General features: G+C 40.0%; 1 long non-coding RNA gene across 1 annotated transcript in view; it reads right to left on the bottom strand.

The window, feature by feature from the left end:
• Nucleotides 1-13,077: 13,077 nt before the first annotated feature.
• LOC122790383 overlaps nt 13,078-27,423 on the bottom strand; it is a 46,775-nt gene continuing 32,429 nt past the window's right edge. The window contains exon 3 of the long non-coding RNA XR_006363009.1: nt 13,078-13,384. This is a non-coding gene — a long non-coding RNA (uncharacterized LOC122790383). The remainder of the gene's footprint in view (nt 13,385-27,423) is intronic.

Genomic DNA, 27,423 nt, shown 5'->3' with positions numbered 1-27,423 from the left:
TTTTCGGATTCAAAAACTCCATACTTCGACCATATAGTATCGACCATATTGTATTCGGAGTTTGAAGTTTTCATTCTGATAATATAGACCTATATACATATATATATATATATATATATATATATATATATATATATATATATTCTGATTTGAAAGCCTGCATTTGCACTTGTTTTTGTCCTGTAACTCGTCTAGTGCAGATACAGATTCTTAGTTTTAGCACTTAAATTTGCTTATTCATGCTCAGCACTTGTTCAGAACTTGTAAGCACTAAATAAGCTACTAATTACTATAACACTCAACCTTCCTCATTACCTAGAGGAAAACAGTTTTTGTACTTACTTTTCTCACTTGCTTAGAGAAAAACAGCTCTTGTACTCACTTTCCTCACTTATCTAGAGGAAAATAGTTTTTTATTCAGGCATGTCCAAGGGTCAGCTCACAGTGTTTTCTCCTAGCTATCTGATGAATCTGGGCATCTTGAGGCAATGTAGAAATTGCCTCATGTACACAGACAACCTTCTCCTCCTGCCACCCAACACTACAACCTGTGAGAGATGCACTTATCTAGCCAAACTGGAGGTAAAGCTCTCTCCAACCAAGACTAAAGTTGACAGTCATGAGGAGAAGGTAAACATTTGCACCACACCACAATCATCACATAGTCTCACTAAATCTACACCACCAAAATCCACACATAGTAACACAAAAACATTCACGGAGGCTCTCAATAATAATCTGTCTAAGCAACAGAGACCTCCAAAGCAGAAATGCAAGCAACCTCCATCCCCCAACACAATCCAAATGACACATAGCCCACTGACTCAGTGTGCCAATCAACCACAGCCAATAAGGCAAAACAACATACCCAACACACTAGTCATAGGTGACTCTATAGTCAGGCACACTGATGTCCCACTCACCAGGCTAAACAAGGAGAAGGTTACTGTCAGCTGCCTGTCAGGTGCCAGGATCCGCCACATAACCCACGCACTCAGGTCACTCCACAACAAGTACAAATATAACTCTGTCATTGTCCATGTTGGTGTGAATGGCTTGAGACGTACCTCCCTGGACTACATGAAAAGAGACATGGAAGAGCTCTCCGATCTTGTAGCCCAGGCAGGTATAACCCTAGCTCTGAGTAACATTCTGCCATTGCCCAGAATGATACCGCAGTACAAGGACAAAATGATTAACTTCAACAATTGGCTAAGCTTCTGGTATCATTCTAAGGGGATCCAGTATCTGCCTGCTTGGGAATGACATGGTCGACAGACCATGATGCTTTGCCACAGATGGCCTGCACCTGTCGCCCCTGAGATTCCGGATACTGGCTAAGGCTCTTGCTGCCCCTAAAGTGCCTTTTTAGGCAAGGTTCAAATAACAAATTCACCACCGTAACAGGAATAGGCAAGCAAAAACTGAGGGTAATGCTACTCAATGCTAGAAGTCTAAATCTCAAAATGCACTCACTTGAGGCACTCCTTAAAATGGAGAACATCAATATCTGTGTAGTGACTGAGACCTGGTTCAAGGCTCCAGAGAGCACCCCTGCACTACCAGGCTATAACTCACACCACACTTTTTGGCCATGTAACCTGGACCGAAACACCAAAGGCAGAGGTTTGACCATATTCATTAAGGATATCCACATCTCCAGGCTAGTTGCTCAGTATAATGCATCAGAGGTTATCCAAGTGCAACTAACTCTGGGCAAAACTGCAATCCAAATTGTAGCTTGCTACAGATCCACCACCATGCCCCAGGAATCCCACTCCTCTTTTCTTGATGTACTGGAAAATATTAGGGTTCAACCAAACACTCTAATAATGGGTGACTTCAACTACCCCACCATTAACTGGGAAAACTATTTGTGTACCAACTCCTTAGTTCAATGCTTTCTGGAATTCATAAACTCCAATGCCCTGGATCAACTTATCCACACCCCCACCAGGGGCAGCAATATCCTAGACCTAGTCATTACCAACATGAGTGGCCGGTGTTACAGACCTGAAGTCAACTCCCCATTGGTCCGATCCGACCATAAGCTAATCACCCTTGATATCCACATCCCGCCCCACCCCCATTAAGGAAACCACTTTAAAAAATTGCTCCAAAGCCAACTTCATGCTTCTTAAGACAGAAGTGGTGAACTTCATGACTCCCATGCAGATGGATAATATAGTTACAACTGCTGAATCCTACACAAATGCACTCTATAAGCACTTACAAGAGTGCATGGATCATGCTATCCCAAACAAAACCAAGACACTATACTCCAAAAAAAGGAAGCCAATCCGATGTTCCCATGCCATAAACAAACTGTACAACAGAAGGTAAAAACTGTTGCAAAAGTGAGTAAAATCCTATGAGTGGAGGAGCTCCCTGGTCAGCCTCAGTAAGAAGCTGAGATCCCTTAAAAGATTCTCCAAAGCTAGCTACGAAAACAAAATCACCACTAATTCTAAGGACAACCACAAAGCATTCTATAGCTATGTCAAGAATCTTGATGGCAACACCCAGATCTGCTCTGAGTTACAGCACAACGGCACAAAAATTACAGAACCAACTGATATTGCCAACATCCTGGCAGATAGGTTCAGTGCTAACTTTACCCCCCACCCCCTAAAGGGCCCATATCTATACAGGGAAGAATGCAGAGTCCCTGTAATCACAACTACGCAGGTAAAAGCTGCACTCTCTAAAGCCAGAAACACAGCATCCATGGGACCGGACAACATCCCAGGCTGCGTTTTACACAAACTTCAGAATGAACTGGCTCCCCACATAAGCACCATGTTCAATAATAGCCTCACATCAAGCTTTGTGCCCACTGAATGGCGCACAGCAACAATTATCCCACTCCACAAAGGGGGAGCCACCACTGATCCTGGAAACCATCGAACTATTGTCCTGATGACCCTGGTCTGCAAGGCCATGGAATGTATCATCATGGAACTCATAAACAAAGACATTGGTAATGTCCAAACTCTGGATCCCACCCAGTTCAGGTTTGTGAAAGGCAGATCATGCCTCCTGAACCTGATCAACTTCCTTGAGGCAGTCACCAAAGCCACAGATGAGGGTAAGGTGGTTCACACAGCCTATCTTGACCTTGCCAAGGCTTTCGACACCATCCCCCATTCTGGAATTATAGCTAAACTCACTAAACTATGTAAAAATCCCAATGTCACAAGATGGGTTGCCAACTGGCTCACTGACAGAACCCACACTGTAAAAGTTGCAGACTCCAAATCTGACCTCAAAGCAGTGACAAATGGAGTACCACAGGGTTCCATCCTGGGATCTCTGCTGTTTGGTATCTGCTTCTCTGAAGTACAGGCTAACACAGAAGGCCTCTGCCTAACAAAGTTCGCAGATGACTGAAATCTAGGAGCCATAGTCAAGTCACCAAATGATGTGGACATCCAACAGAAGGGTCTCGCTGAGACAGATGCCTGGTGTCAGAGCCATGGCCTCAAGCTCAATGCCAAAAAGTGCAGTGTCATCCCCTTTGGTAAAAACTCTGTACCCATGAACTACCACATAGGCAGCAATCTACTTAACACTGAATGTGTGATAAGATGCCTTGGGACCCAGGTGGACAGTAGTCCCTCCTTTGATAGTCACATCGTCACAGTAGTCAGGAAGTCCTTCTATGTGGCACACCTCATCATAAAAGGGTTCTCATCCAGGAAAAAGAGGTCATCCTTCCCCTCTACTCGACACTCATTAGACCCACTATAGAGTACAACGCCCCTTTTGAATGTACCTCACAAGACATCTGCAGCAGCTGGAAAGGCCACAGAAGTACCTCACAAAGAGGATTACTGGCCTCAAACAAATGTCCTAAACTGACCGCCTCAAAAAAGTCCAGCTTTACTCCGTAGCATATCGCATACTCCGAGGTGATCTCTGCCTAACAAATAAAGCTATGTCAAACCCAGAGCTGTTGGACATGCTACACCTAAAGAAATCCCAATCCCTCCAAGCTACATGCTCTAGGGACCTAAACCTTGCCACCACAATAAACAGGACATGCTGGAGGGATAGATTCCTGTCCCAGATACTTCCTATACTCTGGAACAGGCTATCCATCTATATCAAGCAAAGTTCTTCATTAGCACTCTTCAAGAAAAATCTTGATGAGTGGATGGGAAATAGGAAATACACCCTGGGGATCACTTCTGTGTCTCTGCTCGACAGTGACACAGGAAAATAACTTTCTTGGGTGGCGTAAGCCAGGGAACCTCATTGGCTGGGCTTATGTAGGCCCTTGGGCTGATAGCCTAGTACCTACCTATGAACCTATAATCTGTACACACACACACACACACACATATATATATATATATATATATATACACACACATATATATATATATATATATATATATATATATATATATATATATATATATATATAAATATATATATATATATATATATATACATATATATATATATATATATAAATATATATATATATCTATAGCTATATATATATATATATATATATATATATATATATATATATATATATATATATATATATATATATATATATATATATATATATATATATATATATATATATATATATATATATATATATATATATATATATATATATATATATATATATACATATATATATATATATATATACATAGATACATACATACACACACACACACACACACACACACACACACACACACACACACACACACACACACACACACACACACACACACACACACACACACACACACACACACGCACACACCATGGACTCATAAAAAAGGAAAAATGATGATTGAGGTAGGGAGTGGCTACTGCAGCAGTGATCATTTAAACATTTACAGTTACGATAAGTTTACTTACAAACTGTATCTATGTTCATCATATTGATCACTGCTATAGTAGCCTTAGCTGTATAGGTATATTACCATAGCTTACAATGTTTTGGAGATGGAAGGGGAAGGGTCCAGGAGCCCCTGGAGAATGGTCCTAGCAAAGCTTGATCTAGAACTAGAGAAGGGATCAAGCTTATAGTGCTTTGCAAAAGTATGTACAGAGGATCAAGTCACTGCTTCTAGAATACTTCTAGATTCCAACTATTGCTAAAAAGCCATAGATGAAGCCAAGGCCTTGGTAGAGTGTGCCTTAAACATGTCTGGAATAGTTTTGTTGTGGTAAGAATAACAAAAGGTAATAGTCTGAAATAACCATTTGAAAATAGACTGGTTTGACGCACACTGACCCTTCTTCTTACTTTCACAAGAATGAACAACCGATGTAAAGTTCTGAATGTTACCACAGTACAAGCAGAAAATGATTGATTTCAACAATTGGCTAAGTTTCTGGTGTCATTCTAAGGAGATCCAGTATCTGTCTGCCTGGGATGACATGACTGACAGACCTCGATGCTTTGCCAGAGATGGCCTGCATCTGGAACCCCTGGGGTTCCGGATAGTGGCTAAGGGTCTTGCCACCCCTATAGTGCCTTTTTAGGGGGGTGCTCCAAAGACCAAATTACCACTGTAACAGCTACAAAAACAAATGCAATTTGAGGGTCATGCTGCTCAATGCTAGAAGTCTAAATCTCAAAATGCACTCACTCGAAGTACTCCTTAAAATGGAGAACATCAACATTTGTGCTGTAACAGAGACCTGGTTCAAGGCAGCAGAAAGCACCCCTGCACTACTAGGCTACAACTCATTCCACACCTTTCATCCCCAGAACTTGGACTGAAGCTCCAAAGGTGGTGGTGTTTCCATATTCATAAAGGATGCGCACACCTCCAGACTGGTAGCCCAATATAACGCATCTGAGATATTACAGGTGCAGCTAACATTGAGTAGGACAGCGATTCAGGTCATAGCCTGCTATAGGTCCCCAACCATGTCCTAAGATTCACACTCCACATTCCTAAGCACCCTGGAGAATATTACGGTCCAACCTAACACTCTTATACTGGGTGACTTCAACTACCCCTCCATTAACTGGAAAAACTACTCATATACCAGTACAGTTACCCAATGCTTTCTGGAATTCATTAATTCCAATACCCTGGATCAACTCGTTCTTACCCCCACTAGAGGTGGCAACATTCTTGACCTGGTCATTACTAACATGGGTGACCGTTGCTCTACACCAGTAGTCAACTCCTCCCTGGTTAGATCCGATCACAAGCTAATCACTTTGGAAATCGAAATCCCCCTCCTCAACAAAGGTAACCACCATGAAAAACCTCTCCAAAGCTAATTTTGGGCTCCTAAAAACAGAGGTGAATAACTTCACAGCACCCATGCAAATGGGGAATAGTTGCATGACTGCCATATCATACACCAATGCACTGTATGAACACATACACAAATGCATGGATCTCACCATACCCAATAGAAATAAGACGCTCTCCTCAAAAAAAAGGAAGCCAATCTGGTGGTCCCCTGCCATAAACAGACTCTACAACAGAAGGAGGAAACTGATGTGGAATAAGGTGAAGTCCCCAAACTGGAAAAACTCCCTTATCAGAGTCAGCAAAAGGTTGAGATCCCTCATCAAATCCTCTAAAGCTAGCTATGAAAACAGAATTGCAGCAGATACTAAAGACAACCACAAGGGCTTCTATAGTTATGTAAAGAATCTCCACGGCAATACCCATATTTGCTCTGAGCTACTGCACAATGGTACCTCCTATACCAAGCCAACAGATATTGCAAATATACTGGCGAACAGATTCAGTGCTAACTTTACCCCTCCCCCCCCAAAGGACCAATCACAATACCAGTAGATTGCCAGGCACCCAGTATTACTGCTGCACAGGTTAAAACAGCACTGTCCAAGGCCAAGAATACAACTTCTATGGGACCTGACAGTATCCCTGGCTGTGTTTGACATGAACTACAGAGTGAACTGGCACTTCACCTGTTTGCCCTGTTCAATCACAGCCTCACCTCAGGCTTTGTCCCTACTAAATGGTGCACTGCTACAGTCATCCCTCTCCACAAAGGAGGAGCAACTACAGACACCAGGAACTATCACCCCATTAGCCTGACGAGTCTGATATGAAAAGCTATGGAACGCATCATCATGGGCCTAATAAACAAGGATATAGGGAATCTCCAAACTCTGGATCCTACACAGTTTGGTTTTGTGAAGGGTATAGCATGCCTGCTCAACTTGAGTCAGTCACCATAGCTGTGGATGAAGGTAAGGTGGTTCATACAGCCTTCCTTGATCTTGCCAAGGCCTTTGATACCATTCCCCATTCAGGAATCATAGAAAAAGTTACTAAGCTAGGCATAAACCCCTATATCATTAGGTGGGTTGCAAACTGGCTCACGGATAGAACCCACAGTGTGAAAGTAGCTGACTCCAAGTCAGACTGCTGACCAGTCATGAGTGGAGTCCCACAGGGTTCGGTCCTGGCTCCACTTATGTTTGGTATCTACTTCTCTGAAGTCCAGGCCAACACAAAGGGACTCTGGCTGAAAACATTTGCAGATGATTGCAAGTTGGGAGCTATTACTAACTCCCCAAGTGATGCTGACATCCTACAGAAAAGCCTCAATGAGTCCACCGACGGGTGTCAGAACCATGGCCTTAAGCTCAATGCCAAAAAATGTGTCTTCATGCCCTTTGGGAAAAACCTGGTTCCCTTTAATTACCTTACTGATGGTAGTCCACTGAACACAGAAGACGTTATAAGAGATCTGGGAACACAGGTTGACAGCAACCTCTCTTTTGACCACCACGTTGCCACTGTGGTCAGAAAGTCCTTCTATGTGGGACATCTCATTACTAAGTGTTTTGCATCCAGGAAGAAAGAGGTCATTGTCTCCCTCTCTCCCTCTACTCTTCCCTCATTAGGCCAGTCATCGAGTACAATGCCCCATTTGGCATGTACCTCACTAGACGCCTGCAATAACTGGAGAGGCCGCAAAAGTACCTTACAAAGAGGATCCTAGGCCTTAAACACTTGTCCTATATGGACAGAATCAAAAAACTCCAACTATTCTCTGTCTCATATCGCCTACTTAGAGGCGATCTCTGCTTGACTTACAAAGCCATGTCTGACCCAGCTCTGTTAGAAATGCTACATCTAAAGAAATCCCAATCCCTCTGCACCACATGCTCCAGAGACCTCAACCTCATTACCACAATCAACAGAACATGCTGGAGGGACAGGTTCATAATCCAGGGACTGCCCATGCTATGGAATAGACTTCCCTTACATGTCAAGCAGAGCACCTCACTGACCCTCTTCAAGAGAAATCTTGATGAGTGGATGGGATCTAGAAAATTCACCCCAAGGATCACTCCAGTAGCTCTACTCAACAGAGGCACTAGGAACTAAGGTTGGGTGGCATGATGCCAGGGTAATCCTATGGTCTAGGCTTGTAAAGGCTCCAGGGCCATTAGCCTAGTAAACACCTATGAACCTATGAAAAATTTTGTTCAATCAAGATAGTACTTGAGTTGTCTGTAGAGATCCAAGATATGAAGTATCCTTTCTCCCTCATTTTTAGGTTCAGGAAAGAAAACAGGGAGATGGATAGTTTGGCTTAAAGTAAACTCAGACACCACTTTAGGAATCAAACATGGATTATTTCTCAAAGTAACCCTGACAATGAAAATGAGATGACTTATCATAAGAGCTTACAACTCAGATACCATTCTTGCAGATGTCAGAATAGTCAGTAAAACAGATTTCGATGTTAAGAACCTCAAGTCAACCAGGTAAGCTAGTTCCAATGTCACAAGTATTAGCTTTTTCAACACAAAATTAAGATCCCAAGGAGGAGCCACAAGTTTTCTTACAGGTATCTTATGCAAAACTCCTTTACAACACATTTTGACATAAGAATGCCTTGAAAGATGGGGATCCATGGGCAGACATGCTGAAGTGGCTGACAGATGAACCTTGACAGAACAGTGAGAAAGGCCAAAGTAGCTCACAAATATTGTAAAACCAGGGGACCAATGATTATTTAGAAAGTTGAGTGCCTTGATCAGAGCAAGCAGCATTTTAATATTTATGTACTTATGTCTGTTATTGGTATCCCAAACACCATCCACTTTTATCCCTTCTGAAACTGCTCCTCAAGCAAAGTCTGTGGTGTCTGTACTGTCTGACTGCTTTGGAGCAGTGGAGGAGCAGAGAAAATGGAATTTTAGCAACTAATAATACTTTAGTAGAACTCTAAATCTTGTAAAACAAACTGAAAGCAAGAGTAAAAAGCCCTTTTTGGCAGAAGTTCATTCAGACTGAATTTGAAAAAACATTTTGTTATGTCTTCCATTTTTGTGCCTTTCACTCTCATCACCAGTATTGCAAAAACAAACTTAAAGTATACAGGATAAGCTACCCTTGATAGACCCATCAGTGTCAAATGATAATCGATCAAGACTTGCCCAAACTAAAAAAAGATACAGAACATACCTCTCAACCTCTTAGAGCAAGAAATCTGGACAAAGCCACAAATAAAATTGGGACAAAGGTTGAAAACTAGGTACAATTTTTAAATATTGCTCTTACAAACTTAGAAATTTGATAGAATAACAGGTGTTGCAGTAGCATAAATTCTCTGAAGGGTATGAAGAATGAAACAAATGTCTGTCATTATTTTATAACTTCAATCTTTAATAATTTGCCACTAATTTGCCAGAAAACAACAATTTTATGAAAAACGGACCAAAAATATTAGGCAAGAATCTGGACATTCTGTGAAAATCTGGACAGTTGAGCGGTATGATATAGAAATGAATCCAGGTTAGAAACACTTCAAATGATCTTTTCTTCAGACATTCATGCCAAGATTCATGAAGTATAGCTCAAGCTGGTGGAACCAGGTTCTACTCTGTTGCAACCTCTGTGAAGTGTGATGGGTCAAGCTGCAGGAGGTTGGAAGGAGACATTATTTGGGAGGGGAAGTGTGGTGGAGGGTAATGTGAAACAAAACTGGATATTTTGCACTATTTCCCTGTAGTGCAATTCCTGAACTGAAGTATTATGTGCCTCACTGTCATAGCAATAGGCCAATGGGCTATTTATTAGATGCACCTTCAGTCAATATTCAGTGGTCCATACAGGGCTCCTGACCCAGAGACTCCCTAGACTCTGGAATAGACTGCCCATACATGTCAAGCAGAGTGCCTCTTTGGCCCTCTTCAAAAGGAACCTCGATGATTGGATGGGAGATAGGAAATTCACCTCGGGGATCACGTCAGTCGCCCTGCTAGACAGGGGTCCAGGGAAGTAAATACTGTGGGAAGAAATATACAGGGAATTGTTATGGCTAGGCTTGTATAGGCCCTAGGGCCAATAGCCTAGTACCAACCTATGAACCTATGAACCTGAGGGGCAGCTAGAGTCACCAGTGGGAGAAGTGCCATAATACAGAGTTGAGTCACCACCATAGGTTCATAGGTTCATAGGCTAATACTAAGCTAACTGCCCTTGCGAGCCATTTTAAGCCTAGCCAATTATCCCTTGTGAAACTCAAACCCTGCACCTTGTGTTTGTAAGGCAAATACATTAACCATTAGGCCACCCTCCCAACTGTAAAGTATTTTATGATGGGAGTACTGGAACTCTCACTACCGAAAGATTGCTTTAGTGGCAGTTTTCTTCACAGATAATGTAACCAGGGGTTCCAATGACACTGACCACTGACAGGCAGACACAGACCCAAAACACCACTTGCTAACATATGTTGCAGGGCAGTTATATGACTTGGATAAATGTTAGTAGGAAACAATTGTCACCTTATAATGGAGATCACTGTACTGTCACATACTGCCTCTGTATAGGGAATGCTGAGGACTCTGCTGATATAGAGTCTGGCAGGTAACATTAGCCATTATTGGAGGTGAGGAGAAGGTATGTGTCCAGGTCTGAAAGATATAGGCACAATGTAAGGATTGGATGGTTGTTGCATATTAGGTTCAGTATTCCGGTTATTAGTTAAACTGGTTAGCAATGTGCCTTGCTAACAGCTTTTGTGTGTTCACAGACATATGTGATCTTTTTAGTTTTAAGCATAATTTTCACACTTTTATCAACCTTCTGATTTGTGTAACCAATTTAGTAGTTTTATTAGAGTCACTCTGGAAAGCCCATTTATGTAAATTACTGGGGAATGTCCTTTGCGTTTGTCGACTGCTAAACTGTTTATCATTTACTTTTACAGATCAGTGCTGGTTCTAGTCATAATTTTAATATAGATTAGGCATTTGTGCTTTTAATTTTTTAATTGAATTAAATATCTAGTTTAGAAATTTCATTGCTTGTATTTCAGAAGATATACCAGCCTATCTAGCAGTTCTTTTTTTATTTTTTACTTTTTTTTCAAATAATTTTTTATTTTCCAAATAATATAATGTTTAACGATACAATCATCAGTAAACACGTATTATAAACCTTTATTTACACTATGTACAACTGACCTGAACAAAGGAGGGAAAAATTAATAAAATATACGAAAATAGTAACAAAAATTTATAATATTCAATTAATAAAGTATAAAGTTACACATTAATTATTTAGAGTTCATTTTAATGTCTCAATAAAAGTTAATTTTTTTTCCCAAGGATTGTTTGTCTATGTTTTAGGTGAAATTCTCGATTCCTTCACCTTGATTTCTAATGTCGCTGTTTCTTCCATCAATCTCAAGAATTCTTCCAGAGTAGGTTCTTGTGAAGACTTCCACTTTCTAGTTATACATTTCCTTGCCACAGCTAGTATGGACCAAAGTAGATACAGATATTTTTTATTCATTCCAATAGTATCATTAACATTTAAGAGGACTAAAGATTTGGTTAAAATAAAGTTATCTATGAATATAGCTTGGAGAAAAATAGTAATTTCTTCCCAGAATTTTTTTACACTCAAAAAAAATATGAGACCAATCAGCTTTACAGTTTAAAGAACATCTCCAACAAACGGATTTATCAAGTAAATTGAATTTGGCTAGTTTATCAGGTGTAATAAATGCCCTGTGAATATATTTCCATGTAAATATTTTCCATACTTGTAAATTAAATGTTAAGTTAACAGAACATAACAGATTTGTTTTACTTTCAACTGCTAGATTAGTGTGACATCCTTTTTCTATGAAATTCCAATATCTTGCATTAGGGTTAGTTTTATATGTTATCAATATTTTGTATAATTTTGAAATTAGATTCGTTAAATTATAATTGTCTTAAATAACTTCAGATATTAGACTTATCAAATTTGGACTAGTTTTATAAGGAGAATTAATAATTTTACTATTAAGATCCTTAACATATGATAACATGCTTTGTAGTATCAACCAATCTGCTGATGGAATATCATATTTATTCTGAATTTATTGAATGTCTAATACTACTTGATTCTTTATACAATGTTGCCAACAAGTGAAGTTTTTCCCCTCCCATCTAGTTAAAATAACATTATGAATTTTATTGAAGAAATTTTTTGTATTTTTTACTTTTTGATAGTTCATTATTCAGCATTTTCCAAGGCTATATATGCTTTATGTTCTTGCCCTGTACGCTGTGATGACAAAATGTAAACCCAGTCAGACTAAGTCCAATTCTCTTGGGTGGCATATTTTTCAAAGGCAATAATGCAGACATTCTTACTCAGTTTCTTCAGTGGTTAGACGGTTTCCCTGGTGGTCAGTACTTAGCATATCTTATTCATCTATTCCTGGAGACTCGCACTCCTTTCCTGAAGAGCCATTATAAGCCAGCCCATATTTGTGTACTTCATCGCTAGAGTTTGTTCAAGTTTCTGTATTGTTGGTAAAACATAACAGTTCAGTCACTGAAAACAAGTTCTCTCTGTCTTTTTGTGTTCAGTACACACAGAAAACTGGAATGATGCTCTTTTTTCAGGTGGAGAAATTTAAAAACATTAGTACAAATGTTTAAGAATTTGTAGGCTACGATGCAGAAGTGGGAAAGACATTGTAATTATATCAAATTATTGTACCAGGGTGGTTTCAGTTGGCAAGTATAATAAATTGGAGACAGTTCTTTTGTTAAGTGCAATTTATTAACAGTGAAATGCCAGATTAATCATTCATTTCTAATTTAGAACAAAAAGGATCAGGATTTCAATTGACATAATTCTGGTCACTTACAATTCAACTTTAGTCCATTTACAACATTTCTCGGTGGAATACATTAGCCCCTTTAGTTCATACTTGGTGTTTCAGCACATATTGTTGCAAAGGTGCCTTGCAACCCTGGTATGCCTTGAGTAAACCTAGAAGAATTCCTGATGCTTCCAGTGCTTCCTCAGTTTCTTATGGTCAGGGTCCACCAATAGTCTGCACTCTGTCCCAGATTCACTCTCCAGGATACACCATTGTCTAGAAACTGTAAAATGAATATTAATATTGGTTGCTGTAATGTCAATAAGGAATTCAAGGTGAGGAGGCAATGATGATATTATTTCATACTTCAAGGGATTAAGGTCATGAAAATTATAATGCATAAAATGGGCTTCTCAGTAAAAATTCACATGATGAGAAAGAAACCATTTTTGTTGATGCCACCACTAAAATACCAGAACTTAATATTACAATTTGCTCCTGACCTTTTTGGTGGGATAAGATGAAAACAGCAAGAACATACAGTAAAGTAATAGCTAGGTTTTATTGTGCTAGGATAGCTAAGTTTGTTAACAAGTATTGTAACACCTGTCCTGACTTTTAGCTTGGTTTTACTTACAAGACAAAGATACCCAGAAATCCATCACTTTTGAAAGTGTACCCTTTTTCAAATTAGGAATGGACAACATAGAACTCCTTCCAACAGCATAAAAAAGAAACCAGTATATTCTTAAGATATATCACCATACATCTAGATATTCTGAAGTTGTTCTTTCAAGAACAATTACCACTAAACTTATCAAATAGACTGTGTATTTCTTTTAGTTGGACAGGGATACTGTATCACTTTATTTTGGATCAGGGCTGCACTTTAGTAGCATAAAAGCTATCAAAAACAGTGTATTTTATTACAAATCAAAACTACTAATTTATCTTCTTAACATCTTGATATGGCTGGACTAACAGGAAGATTATAAACTGATCCCACAAAATACATTTAAGAAATCTGCTGGATCAGAGGATGAACTATCATGTTTTATGGTTTTTCCCCATACTGGGAAATGCATGAAGCCAGTGACAAGCTACATCTCTCCAATGTTATTTACTGTAGGAGGGACCCAAGACCTATTAGATGTATAAGAAATCTGGAAGGTGAAGTCAACATACTGCAAAGACAGACATGGATTGAGATCATTGCTCACATCTAGAAATATCAACCACTAGTAACTGAAGTTACTGGATATAATCCTGAATTACAGAAAAAGATATTATAAAATAAAAGAAAAACAATTACAAATGAGTAGTGAGGTTCTACTTTTCTTACCCACCTTCCATAAAAAACATGGTCAGAAAGGTAGAATCCATGCATATTGTTAAAGCAAATTGTCCCTATGAATTACCAGTAGATGTGGGTATCCAAGACAAACTTTGCCTTAAGGTATTATCAAGTAAAGTTGATAGAATCTTAGAATGAACCAAAGGTGGTGCATTGTTGAATTCATGTGAAGGAGATACGTCAAACACCAGCAGTGACATTCAGGCTATATTTTCTGATAGACCAAGATGTATATCATTAGTAGGACATACTATGCAGCTTGAGGAGAATCAGCTAATAAGATAGAGGCAATAGACAATGCTATCATCACAGCTAGAAAAAGTACAATAGAAAGTCCAGAATAAGGAAGGAAGAAAGAAATTGCAGATTCACGTAAATCACTTTTAATGGGCAGCTCCTATTGTGAGCATTACAACAGAAATAGACTATTACAGCAAAGTTTAGACTTTGAAGAGATAAAGAAAATGATTTACTCTGATAGATGCCTGAGCTCACATGGTTATGATCAGTAGGATAAACTTGAACAAGTGTTTTCTTTGCTGGATTTCACATTTGAATTGACAAAAACCTTTGAAAATAATTCCAGGCCTTTTGAGTTGTTTTATTTCTTTAGGAAACCTTTCAGACTACATGTGAAATCTACCAACCTTCAGATACTGACTGATAATATATTACAAATAAATAAAACATTTTCTGTGGCCTTCTTCAATATTATTACATTCATTGCTATAACCAAAAGCTCATGTAAAATTTAAACACGGTTTTTGATACTCGAATAGTGTCAGGGGTTACCCTAATAAATGTCAGTTCACTGTAAAAGAAGGTATTTTTCTTGCCCACAAGCTCAGCCATCAGTCCCCCAGCACCTGGTTGATGCATTTATTCCTCCTATGAGGGCAAGAGTTGGCCCATACATTCCCTAGTCAAGATGACAGTCCTAGCCTTACTGCCCATTCATTTCTTGACCTGGGCAACAGCCAAATTCCTCATGAATATCAGACATCTGTAGGCTGTCATATTCATGAGGGTCCACTCCCTTCCCACCTAACTCCCTCCCTGTAGTGTCCAGTGGCTTACACAAATATTGCTGTCTAAGAGGGAGACATGCCCCTGCAAGCTGAGCCTCCTGCTGTCCTTGTGGTGCATTATAGCCATTATGATCACATTAACTGCATTCCACAATATTTCAGTTTGCCAGCTGGTACATCAATGTAGTAGATCTAACTACTTCCCCCCAGATGCGATAGTGGAGTCAGCATCATCAACTCATTCAAAACTCCCCACCTATCCCTTCCAACAACTCAAGCTACAAACTGAAAGCAAGTTATCTGGAGCATATTTAGGGCTTTATCCCTCTGCATCACAGGGGTGGACAAATAAAGGTATTTTTTTTAGAATTTATAGCTGGAGATGGGTGGCTTTTACAATAACAAACTAGAGAAAAGCAAATACAGAACTGGCTATACCTAGTAATAAAAACTACATTACAGGTTTGGAAGGTGTAATAAACTATTGTTAAAGATTTAACACACATTTGATCACAGTGATCACATCATTATAAGATCTGTTTAAATAGAAGGGAACATAGATTCACAGAACATGGATTATGACATAGATTTCAAGAAAATAAAACAAATATTATGAAATGGCACAATGATGATACAACCAGAGATCACAAACTTTTTTATATTATACACAGATGCCTATAATGTAGAGTGAGATTAAATTCTGTACCACACTTTGCATCATGGTATATTCTGCAATTTATATCAAGAGGAAGCTACACAAAAGAGACAAAGCCTACTCAACCATAGAGGAGGAGGAACAGTATATGCAAAGCACAGCAGAAACCTTATATTATTAGTTATAGGGTGAAATGCTTGTAGCAGACATATACCATAATCCTTTACAATGCTTATTGACTATAAAGGAAAAAAAATGAGGGATCAGAGATGGCATATAGCCCTTCAGGTTTGCCATTTCTCTATGAGTTATTGTCTTAGGCAGGCAAATATAGCTGTCAATTTTTTAGTCTGCAAAGTGGTAGATGGATGCATAATTAAAGTATGAACAACAGAGAGAAAATGGATAAATATTAGTTTTTTCCCCCTCTAGGGTTAGGGGTTACATAATCCTGTGGAACTATAAACTGGATTACTGTGGGGCAAGTATTTTTCTCCATCTTAAATGGAGGATTTAGCACTTATTTTGGTATTTGCTCTTCTCTCTATCCAAATCAGAGGTCAACCTACTACGAATGAGATCTTACAAATTATACAAATTAATTCTTTTGTTTCTCTTCCCAGTTTGAGTGATCTTTTTTAATTTTTTTCCTAAGTCTTAGCTGTCTTTAGACAATGTTGTGGCTGTGGGACACAGCATGGCTTTAAAGTATATGCAGCACTCATGCAGGGCATGCTCTAAAAAGTAGGAAGGTGAACAAATTAGAAATAATCATAAACCAAAAAGGCATTATAGGACAAACTATTCTATATAGCCATAGCTCACAGAGTTTCACATTGCTATTAGATATACTTCCAAAACTTAGTCACTGATATATAATCTTTAAACACAGAAAAAAATCCCATACAAAGAAATTCAGAATAGTCATCAGGAGTCTGTACTCAAGCATATATTGATGTGTAATTCCATTCTTTGAGTAGGTACAGAACATGAGATTAGACAATTTTATTAAATATTTGTTTCTACTTGTGTTGTTTCAGTTAAAGAGACAAAAATACAACTATTCTAAGGATGGTATAAATGCTGGCAAATGTGCATGTCAAAAAAGAGTTACTGAGGAAAAGAAACAAAAGTTTGTAAGAAACAATTTAAACACACTTGTATTATTTAAAAATCTGAAAATTTTAGGAAAGGGGCTCCAACAAGGATTAAAGAAATATACAGCAGAATAAGATTATGAAATGACCAGAGTCTTACCTGGAAAGATTAAGCTTGCAAGAACCCAAAAAGCGAATATCCTCAAAAAAAAAAAAAAAAGAAAAGAAATCACCATGAAACTCTATGAGGAAGTTAAATATATCAGTCTAGAGAGATGCATATCATGTACATAGCAAAATGAAAGCATTCTCTTAGAGAAAGTCAACAAGCAGAAGGGCCAAAATTTAGGTACTATAGAAAGAGACAGGGAACTCACTTGGGAAGCAGGAAGATAACCAACAGGCAGCAGAAGTCAGGTCATCTGTCATTTGTTTTTCATAAGATAATCACAATTTAAGCGTCTGTGCTCTGAATAAAAAATGACAAATGTCCTTAAAGATATTTTAACTAAAAATATATATCTTCTAATTTAAAGCAGTGGTGCTGTATGTGGAACAAAATGCCATAATATAAAACAATATTCAAATGAAATTTTACATCAGTGAGTCTTTGGATAATAAAATGAGAAGGATTCCTTGACGTTGGCCATTTCTATCAATCTATCAACCCTCAAAACTATATAAGAAGCCATCAACAATCATAGCAGAGCTCTATAGTGCAGAGGGCTAAGCGCATATATAACTCCCGGGTGATCTGAATTCAATTAGTTGCGTGGGAGCTAGATGAACTGGTATTGGAGAGATGAGAATGGAGGAGCTGACACACTGGCTTGCCTATATCAAGAACAGGGGACTACAGCTTGGTCCATTAAGGGGACCAAATGACTGAGATCTTCTCAACACTGCATAACACTGTGGCACAGCAGCCAGGGAGAACATGTATGGAAGCATGTTTGTGTCCCCTAGCCACATATCAGAAGCAGGGTAGAAGCTCTACAAACAAATCAAAAAAACAATGGTAAGAAAAGAAAAGAAAGGGGAAAAAATGAAAAAAGTGCCAAGTACCCAACTCTCCCAGCCTCCCAGGAATGAACAGGTTAGTAGGCTGCTGTCCCACGGAGGAATGAGTGGGACAGCACACTGACTAAGGAACAGGCTAACTGGTGAAAATATACCACGGCATGGTCCACTCTTCTTCTTCTTCTTATCTGTCCAGGGGCAAAAATCATAGCATGCAGAATTTATGTAAAGTAACTCTGCACCCTTTGAAGCAACACAAAAATTCCCATGTTTGTTGGGAAAAACAAATCAGCACTCTCAAGACAGGGTAACAACCACAGGTTGCTGTCCGTGTTCCACAGTAACACGGCATAATTTGTATATTTACAAGTTTACTGGCTAAAAATGTTGCTTTTATTTATACTAGAGTCATAAATTAATTGCATTTATCTTTATACCGTCACAGCTATTAAACATATATTCTGCTTTACTCCTGTTTTTGCATAACACACAACAGATAATACAATAATAATGAAAAACTATGAAGAGTGTTGCAAGAATTAAGTGAAGCAGTACAGAGTACAAAGGGGGAGTAAAGCTGATATTCATACCATATACCATCAGTACAACACACCCAATACCACTGGACTAAAATTGATAGGAGGGAGTATCTGGGAGATTTTATTCAAGACAGCAAAGTTTCATATGTTCATACTGTAATATGCACTTTATCCTGCCTCCGAGTTTCAAAATGTATAGCAAATTCTGTTACACGTGATAATCTGAAGGTAGAGTTAAGGTAAATGACATGTTGCCTGAAGAATCCTATAACACAGAGAAAAGTGTGGGTGTTAAACAGAAAGAATGATGTAAGTTATTTTCTTTACATTTAACTTTGTGGAATGTATAGATAATTACTTAAACCAAGTTGGAACTTGCTTTCTTTCTGACATTTGAAAGAGCTGTAAAAGCAAATAAAGACTGTCTAAATGTGAATAATTGAAGTCAAAGCAAGAGACTACATGTTTGAATCATAAAAGAGAGCTATCAGATGTGCTAGAAACTTTGAATATTCTAGTGAGAATCTGTTTATGTACTTTGATTCAGGTAACATCTGAAGTCCAACTTACAGTGTTGAATTTAGAAAATAAAAGTCTGACTTAGCTTCAAGGTTCTCACTTATGCCATTCTTATAGCCTGTGCTAATATTCACAAAGAGTAAATCAAATGGACTATATACTGACAGTTTAAAATAAGTCAGTCAAGTGACACCTGTTAATTGCTTGGGAAGAAGATTGTATTATGGGAATGGAAGACAAGGACAGATGAGAAGAGGACTGGACCACACAGTGGAGTATTTGTTTTTGTAATCCAGTAAAAAGGCAGAAAAGGGCAAAGGGGAAGCAACTGCAGGTCATCGCAGAAGGATCTATGAGACCATTAGATAAGTTACTTATTGTTTGCCAGCTTTAGGGAAGCAATACAGGGTGCACTTCCCAGAAAAGATTGAGCAAGAACAAGGAGATGTTGCAGTTGTGACTTCCTTGCATAAGCATAAGAAAGAAAAGAGACAAGAGTGTTAAGCTGTACTATATCTCAGAAAGTTGGTAGCTGATGTTTTTATTTAAACAGGCATATCAGCAGTGCTTAATCCAAAGGCAGAAAATGCAGCCTAGTACAACTATTCTAGGACTGTGATAATGAGGATAAACAGGCCAAACCACAGGTGGCAGGAGAATGAAGAGTAACTCAGGAAGAGGAATCATGCCTTCCCAAAGGGAGAGTGTCAATGTGTAGGCAGTAGATCAGCTGAATGCAAACTGACCTAAATCTTTAGCTGAAAACACTTTTGGAAATAAAGGAGAATTCCCATAACTGCTTTTGGCTAAATGTTGTCAATCAATTTGTATTCGACCAAACTGCCAATCTATCAGCATGAGTCCCCTCCCAGGTATACTGTAGACATGACTAGACTGTCTTTTACTGTCAACAGTGGAATATCTGAAAGGGACATAATATCAGTATACATTCATAAAATAGGGCCACCAATAAGATAACTAAGGGTGGGAGGTTGACATAATGGTTAAGGTGTTTACCTTACAAGCATAAGGTGCAGGGTTTGAATCTCACATGGGGTAATTGGCTAGGCTGAAAATGGCCCAGAAGGGCAGTTAGTCTAGTACTAATCTATGAACTCCTGGGCCCATCTCATTTGCTCACTCAAAAAAAAAAAAAAAAAAAATGTTATCTGCTTTTACTGTATTTGTGTTTCTTCCTACTTTATTTTGCTTTTGCATCATCTTAAAAGTACTCAATTATATTTATTACTGCTTGGTGTAACTCATTCTAAGCCTTTTAGTTTAAGCACTTGGGCTTCAGACCAGTTGTTTTACATTAAGAAGGTTTGTGGTCTGCACTGTAGTGGCAGGACAGGTAGCCTACATCCTTCTAAGTTGGGAACTGCTGATTGAGGGCTCAGTGACTGTTATTCTAAAAGTGTATTAGTTCTGGTTTAAGCACTTGGGCTTCAGGCCAGTTATTTTACATTAAGAAGGTTCGTGGTCTGCACTCTTGTGGGAGGAGAGGCTGGACTCTGCCCTTCTGAGCTGGGAATTTCTGGTTAAAGGCTTATAGTGCCTGCATATTTGAACTGTTTCTTACTGAAATTGGTACACCTTGTTTACTGTAGCATAGACTAGATCCAGGCCTGCTGAATCTAGCTTTGTTTGTATGCTTGTTGTTTGTTTGCTTGTTATTTCCCTGAAATGCTAATTCCACCTAAAACACAGCTTTTCAGCGCTTATGTGGATCCCTAGTGATATCTGCATTGCTTACTGTACTTATTTCCTTGTTTCACTTGAAAGAAAGTTACTGTTTGTCATTTTTGCATTTAAGTTACCTGTAACACATTGCATTTAAGCTACCTGGCACTTGCTCACTAAAGCAATTATATAAGTCAGCACTAAAAAATTAAAAGCACTACACCCTCACAAACTCCCCTTGAATACCTTGTTCCCCATTGGCCCTTTTTTTCAATTATAAAGGAATTCCCAATACTATTCTAGCATGTCCAAAGATCAGTTGTCAATCTCCTCTCCGGTCCAACTGGTGAATCTGGGAATCTTGAGGCAATGTTACAACTGCCTCATGTACACAGGCAACCCTCTCCTCCTCCCAACAAATTCCAACATATGTGAGAGATGCAACCATATAGCCAAACTGGAGGCTAAGCTCTCTCAACTCAGTACTGGTGTAACCAGACAGAAGAAGAAGGAAACCACACTCACTACAATTCCAGCCTCACATAGACCTAGCACGACAGCAAACCAAACACATAAACACACAAAAACATACTCGGAGGCTCTAAATAAAAATCTGCCTAAGCAGCAGAGACCTCTACCCCAAAATAAAACATGTGCAACACATAGCTCACAAAGCCAGTGTGCCGAACAGTCACAGCCCTTAAGGCTAAACAACACACCTGATACACTTGTAATAGGTGACTCTATCGTCAGGCACACTGACATCCCGCTCACCAGGCTGGGGTGAGCTGCCTGTCGGGTGCTAGGATCCGCCACATAACACAAGCACTCAGGTCACTCCAAGACAAGTACAAATATGACTCAGCCATTGTCCATGCTGGTGTGAATGACCTGAGGCATACCTCCTTGGACTACATGAAAAGAGACATAGAGGAGCTCTCTGAGCATGTAGCCCAGGCCGGTATGACCCTGACCTTGAGTAGCATCTTACCCTCACCAAGAATTATGCCACAATATGAAGACAAGATGATCAATTTCAACAATTGGCTTAAGTATTGGTATCATTCAAAGGGGATCCAATGCCTGTCAGCCTGGGATGACATGCTTGACAAGCCACGATGCTTCACTAGGGACAGCTTGCACCTGTCACCCCTGGGCTTTCGGATATTGGCAAAGGCTCTTGCTACCCCCATAGTGCCTTTTTTAGGCAAGGCTCAAAAGACAAACTCACCTCCATAGGTATCACAAGGGATAAGAAACTAAGAGTAATGCTGCTCAACGCCAGAAGTCTAAACCTCAAGATGCATGCACTCGAAACTCTCCTTAGCATGGAGAACATCGATATCTGTGCAGTAACAGAAACCTGGTTCAAGGCTCCCGAGAGCACCCCAGCACTACCAAGTTATACCTCATACCATGCTTTTTGGCCCCAAAATGTGGACCGAACCACAAAAGGAGGGGGAGTATCAATATTCATCAAAGATACCCACACCTCCAGGTTGGTGGCACAGCACGAAGCATCAGAGACTATCCATGTGCAACTAACAGTGGGTAAAACTGCTTTCCAGTTTATAGCCTGCTACAGACCACCCTCCCAAACCCAGGAACCCCACTCGGCCTTCCTGAGAACACTGGAAAATATGAAGGTCTCTCCAAACACCATTATATTGGGTGACTTCAACTACCCAAACATAGACTGGGAGCATTACTCTAGCTCCAACACCCTAGCCCAAAGGTTCCTAGAATTTATAAACTCAAATGCTATGGAACAACTTGTTACCACTCCCACAAGAGGGGAAAACATACTGGACCTGATCATCACCAACATGGGGACTCTATGCTCCAGACCAGAAGTGTATCCCTCACTGATAAGATCAGACCATAAACTAATCTCACTGGATATTCACATCCTGACCCCACCCCCTGCCCAGAAAACCACAGTGAAAAACTTCTCTAAAGCAAATTTCACACTCCTCAAAACCAAGGTGGAATCCTTCAAAGCCCCCGGGCCTGTGGAAAATATGGCCCAGACCGCAGAATCCTTTATAAATGCATTCCATGAACACCTTCAGGAATGCATGGATCATACAATCCCAAATAAAACCAAGACCCAATCCTCCAAAGGCAGACATCCTGTCTAGTGGACCCCTAGTCATAAACAAACTATACAATAGAAGGAGGAAGCTACTACATGATAGAGCAAAATCCCAAAAAGGGAAGGCATCTCTGATCAGTATTAGCAAAAAACTACGGGCACTCATAAAATTGTCTAAGGCCAGCTTCGAGAGACAAATTGCACAGGACACTAAGGATAATCATAAGGCTTTCTTTAGTTATGTTAGGAACCTGGGTGGGAATTCCCAGATATACTCAGAATTAGTCCAAAATGACAAAGAAATACACCAAACCCACAGACATTGCCAATATCCTAGCTGACAAGTTCAGCGCAAACTTCTCCCCCCCTCCCCACCAAAAGGGCAAATATCTATCCCAGCAGAGTGCTGCCCCCCTGACATCTCAGATGCTCAGGTAAGAGCCGCCCTCTCCAAAGCAAAAAACACAGCATCAATGGGACCAGACGGTGTCCCGGGCTGCGTCCTACATGAACTCCAAGAAGAGCTAAACCCAAACATAAAACTACTGTTCAATCTCAGCCTTACTACTAGGATATGTACCCAAAGAGTGGCGTACAGCAACAGTGGTCCCTCTCCACAAAGCTGGTGCCTTAACGGATCCTGGAAACTATCGCCCCATAAGCCTGACTAGCTTGGTCTGCAAAGCTATGGAAAGGATCATCATGGACCTCATAAATAAAGATATTGGGGACGTACAGACACTGGATCCTACCCAGTTCGGCTTTGTTAAGGGCAGATCCTGCCTCTTAAACCTGGTCAATTTCTTTGAAACAGTCACCAAGGCCATTGTCGAGGGGAAGGTGGTCCACACAGCCTACCTGGACCTCGCAAAAGCCTTTGATACAATACCCCACTTGGGCATTATAGATAAGCTCACCAGCTTAAATATAAACCCCTATGTCACTAGATGGGTTGCAAACTGGCTCAAGGACAGAACCCACATGGTTAGAATTGCTGGTGCCATGTCAGACTCCAAACCAGTTACAAGTGGCATCCCACAAGGCTCAGTCCTGGGACCTCTCTTGTTCGGTATATATTTCTCAGAGGTACAGGCCAACATGGAAGGACTGTGGCTGACCAAGTTCACAGATGACTGCAAACTGGGCACCATAATTGACTCTCCAGCCGACACAAGCATCCTCCAAAAGGGCCTCATAGAAACAGACAACTGGTGTTGAGCCATGGCCTCAAGCTAAACACCAAAAAGTGTATAGTCATCTCCTTTGGCAAAAACAAAGTGCCCACAAATTACCACATAGGTGGTAATCCATTAAGTACAGAAGAAGTAATTAGGGACCTGGGGACCCAAGTTGATAGCAATCTCTCATTTGACAACCACGTGGCCAAAGTGGTTAGAAATAATTTTATATAGCCCACCTAATTATGAAGGGATTCACATCTAGATCAGGAGAGGTCATCGTGCCTCTTTACTCATCCCTCATCAGGCCCATAATTGAGTACAATGCCCCTTTTGGGATGTACCTTACCAGACATCTGCAGCAACTGGAAAGACCCCAAAAGTACCTCACCAAGAGGATCAAAGGGCTCAAACAGATGCTATACACTGCCCGGTTAAAGAAACTCCAGCTCAACTCAATGGCATACCACCTGCTCAGAGGCGATCTGTGCCTGACGTATAAAGCCATGTCCAACCCCGAATTAATGGACATGCTGCACCTCAGAAAATCCAAATCCCATCGAGCTACGCGCTTGAGAGACTTGAACCTCAGCACTGAAATAAATAGGACATGCTGGAGGGACAGATTCATAACCCAGAGGCTCTCTTCACTCTGGAATAAAATCCCAGTCCAGGTTAGGCAGAGTCCCTCATTGACTCTCTTCAAGAGGAATCTTGATGAGTGGATGGGAGATTGTATGTTTACCCCGGGTATCACTTCTGTGTCACTGTTAGACAGGGGCACAGTATACTAACCTCCAAAAAGGGCATAGCAAAATTAATTTAAAATGGGTGTCGAAAGCCAAACACACTCTGGCTAGGCTTATAAATGCCCTATGGCAGATAGCCTAGTATGAACCTATGAACCTATGTACCTAAGTACCAACATGGAATGATGGCACAGGAGCATAGTGTTATGTGTTTAACCAGGGAGAATGCAGGTCATAACATGAGCATCTGTCTTAAAGGATGCTGCACCCATTCCAATATTGTGTGCACAGAGGAATACCGTAGCCAAGAAGGGGGACTGAAGAGATAAGCATGGGGCAAGGTTTTGTCTCAGGATAGCTACCCACTAAGGGTGGATTTGTGTCCCTAGCTGTATAAAGAAGAATGTCTCAGCAGATGAGGGGGATAGGATGGGTAGGCATGAAGCAATGTTTTAGCATAGGTCTGCTACCCAGTACAGGTGGATTCATAGCAATTAACATATAGGATTAAGACTATGAACTGTAAATGAGCTGCCTCCTGTGGTACAAGAGTTTGAATCCCTCAGCCTCTGTTTGCCTATTTTGTGACTCTTTGCAAGTCACTTAATCAGACAATGCCCTGGAGCAGTTGGGGAACTGGTCAAGTTCCCTCAATGGAGTCATTGAGCACATATCTAGTAACTGCCGATGAACCTATATGATTTGTCTCTAGCTGACAGACAGTGTACTAATACCATTTATTTAGCAGAGGTGAAAATCCAGGAAATGGCGACTTGCAAAGGAATGACTAGCTATAGTAAGGCAGAAGCTGCTGAAAGGAAATTGTAGGCCCCATTCAAATGGCTAATAGTTTTGTATTTTAACAGTTTCAAAACAAAAGATGAGGGAGATTTTCACTTGACTAAGAATTTGCTTCGGCAGTCCATGTCTAATGATGCTTGTACAAGCCCAGCATTGATAATCACAAATATATATATTTTGAAGTAGTTGAGTCTATACAAGGAGCTGGGAAGATTTTTGATAGCGGAGGACAAAAAAAAAAAAAAACAACATCTTCTTTCCCTTTTCCTAGTACAGCCCTGGGATCCCAAACTGACTGCAGTGAAGTTTTAACGGGAGTATTACACAAACTACATGAGTGTATGTACTGTATGGTACATGATGTTGAAAGAGGAGTATTACATTTAGATACATTCCTGTGGCATGTTTAGTCTATGGAGTATTACACAAACAGTTGTGCATCTACTGTATGTTTGGTGAGGGGAGTATTACACATGTTTGGTGAGGGTAGTATTACACAAACAGATGAATGTCTATAGCATTTCAATTGCCTGTGTGACCTTTACAAATTTGTGAGTTAGTCTATAAAACCTGAGAGAGAGAGAGAGAGAGAGAGAGAGAGACAGAGAGATTGTATCAAATGTCTTTGGCAGGTGAAGGTAGGCAGCATGTACTCTTTTGCCCTCATCCATGGCTCTAGTGACCTTCTCGAGGAAGTCCACCAAGTTTGGTAGGCATGATCTGCCCTTGATGAAACCAAATAGGGAAGATCCAATATTTGAAGACTTCTTATGCATTTTTTATCAGGTCCATGATAATTATTTCCATGGCATGAATCCAAGACTATTCAAACGTATGGATCTGTAGTTCCCTTGGTCTGTTGATGATCAGACTGTGTAGAGGTATGAACATTACAGTCCTCCATTCGCTAGGGGCTAAGCCTGTCTGGAGGCTGTGGTTGAATACAGATTTTAGTAGACCTGACAGGTCATGTATCAAATTATTTAGGAGGGATCCTGGGATATTATCAGGAACCTTTGATGCAGTGCTTTTAGCTCTGGATAGTGCAGTGAGGAGCTGTTCCTTGGTGACAGTTGGAGGAGAAATGGTAGAAGGTATTTTTTTTGGGGGGGTGCTGGGGATGATAGGGAGTGAAACTGGAGGTAAATTTATTGGCCAGCAAAATTGCTATATTCCCCAGTTCAGTATAGGAAATTTCATTTACTACTAGTTCAGCACACTATTGGGTGTTTACTTTAAAGTTGTGTACATAATTGAAAAATGTTTTATGGTTATCCTTAACCTGGGAGGTTATTTTTGCCTCAAAGTTGGCTTTGGTGGACTTGATTAGTCCCCTGAGTTGCTTGTTGAAACTGATGAGGGAGTTTTTATCTTTTGGGTATAGCTCTTCTTATTTTTGGACAGGATTTTCTTTATTTTGTTGTAGAACCTATTTATACTGTGAGGTCCGTCAAGGGGGGCATTGTTTTTGGAGTTTGTCCTAAGTTAAATTCAGTTTTGTACTGCTGTTTCTATGCAATTATTTGCAAGCTAGTGCTGGGTTTCCATAAATACTTCTGTGTTCTCCAAGTTGTGGGTGGGCTTGGAATTTAGCTTTGCCATCA

Source organism: Protopterus annectens, chromosome 16.part0 (genome assembly GCF_019279795.1).
Source record: "Protopterus annectens isolate FY-2018-M chromosome 16.part0, PAN1.0, whole genome shotgun sequence".
In the NCBI taxonomy this organism is placed as follows: domain Eukaryota; kingdom Metazoa; phylum Chordata; order Ceratodontiformes; family Protopteridae; genus Protopterus; species Protopterus annectens.
The sequence above is the reverse complement of the archived record's forward strand: the minus strand, read 5'-3'. Positions and strand labels throughout refer to the sequence as shown.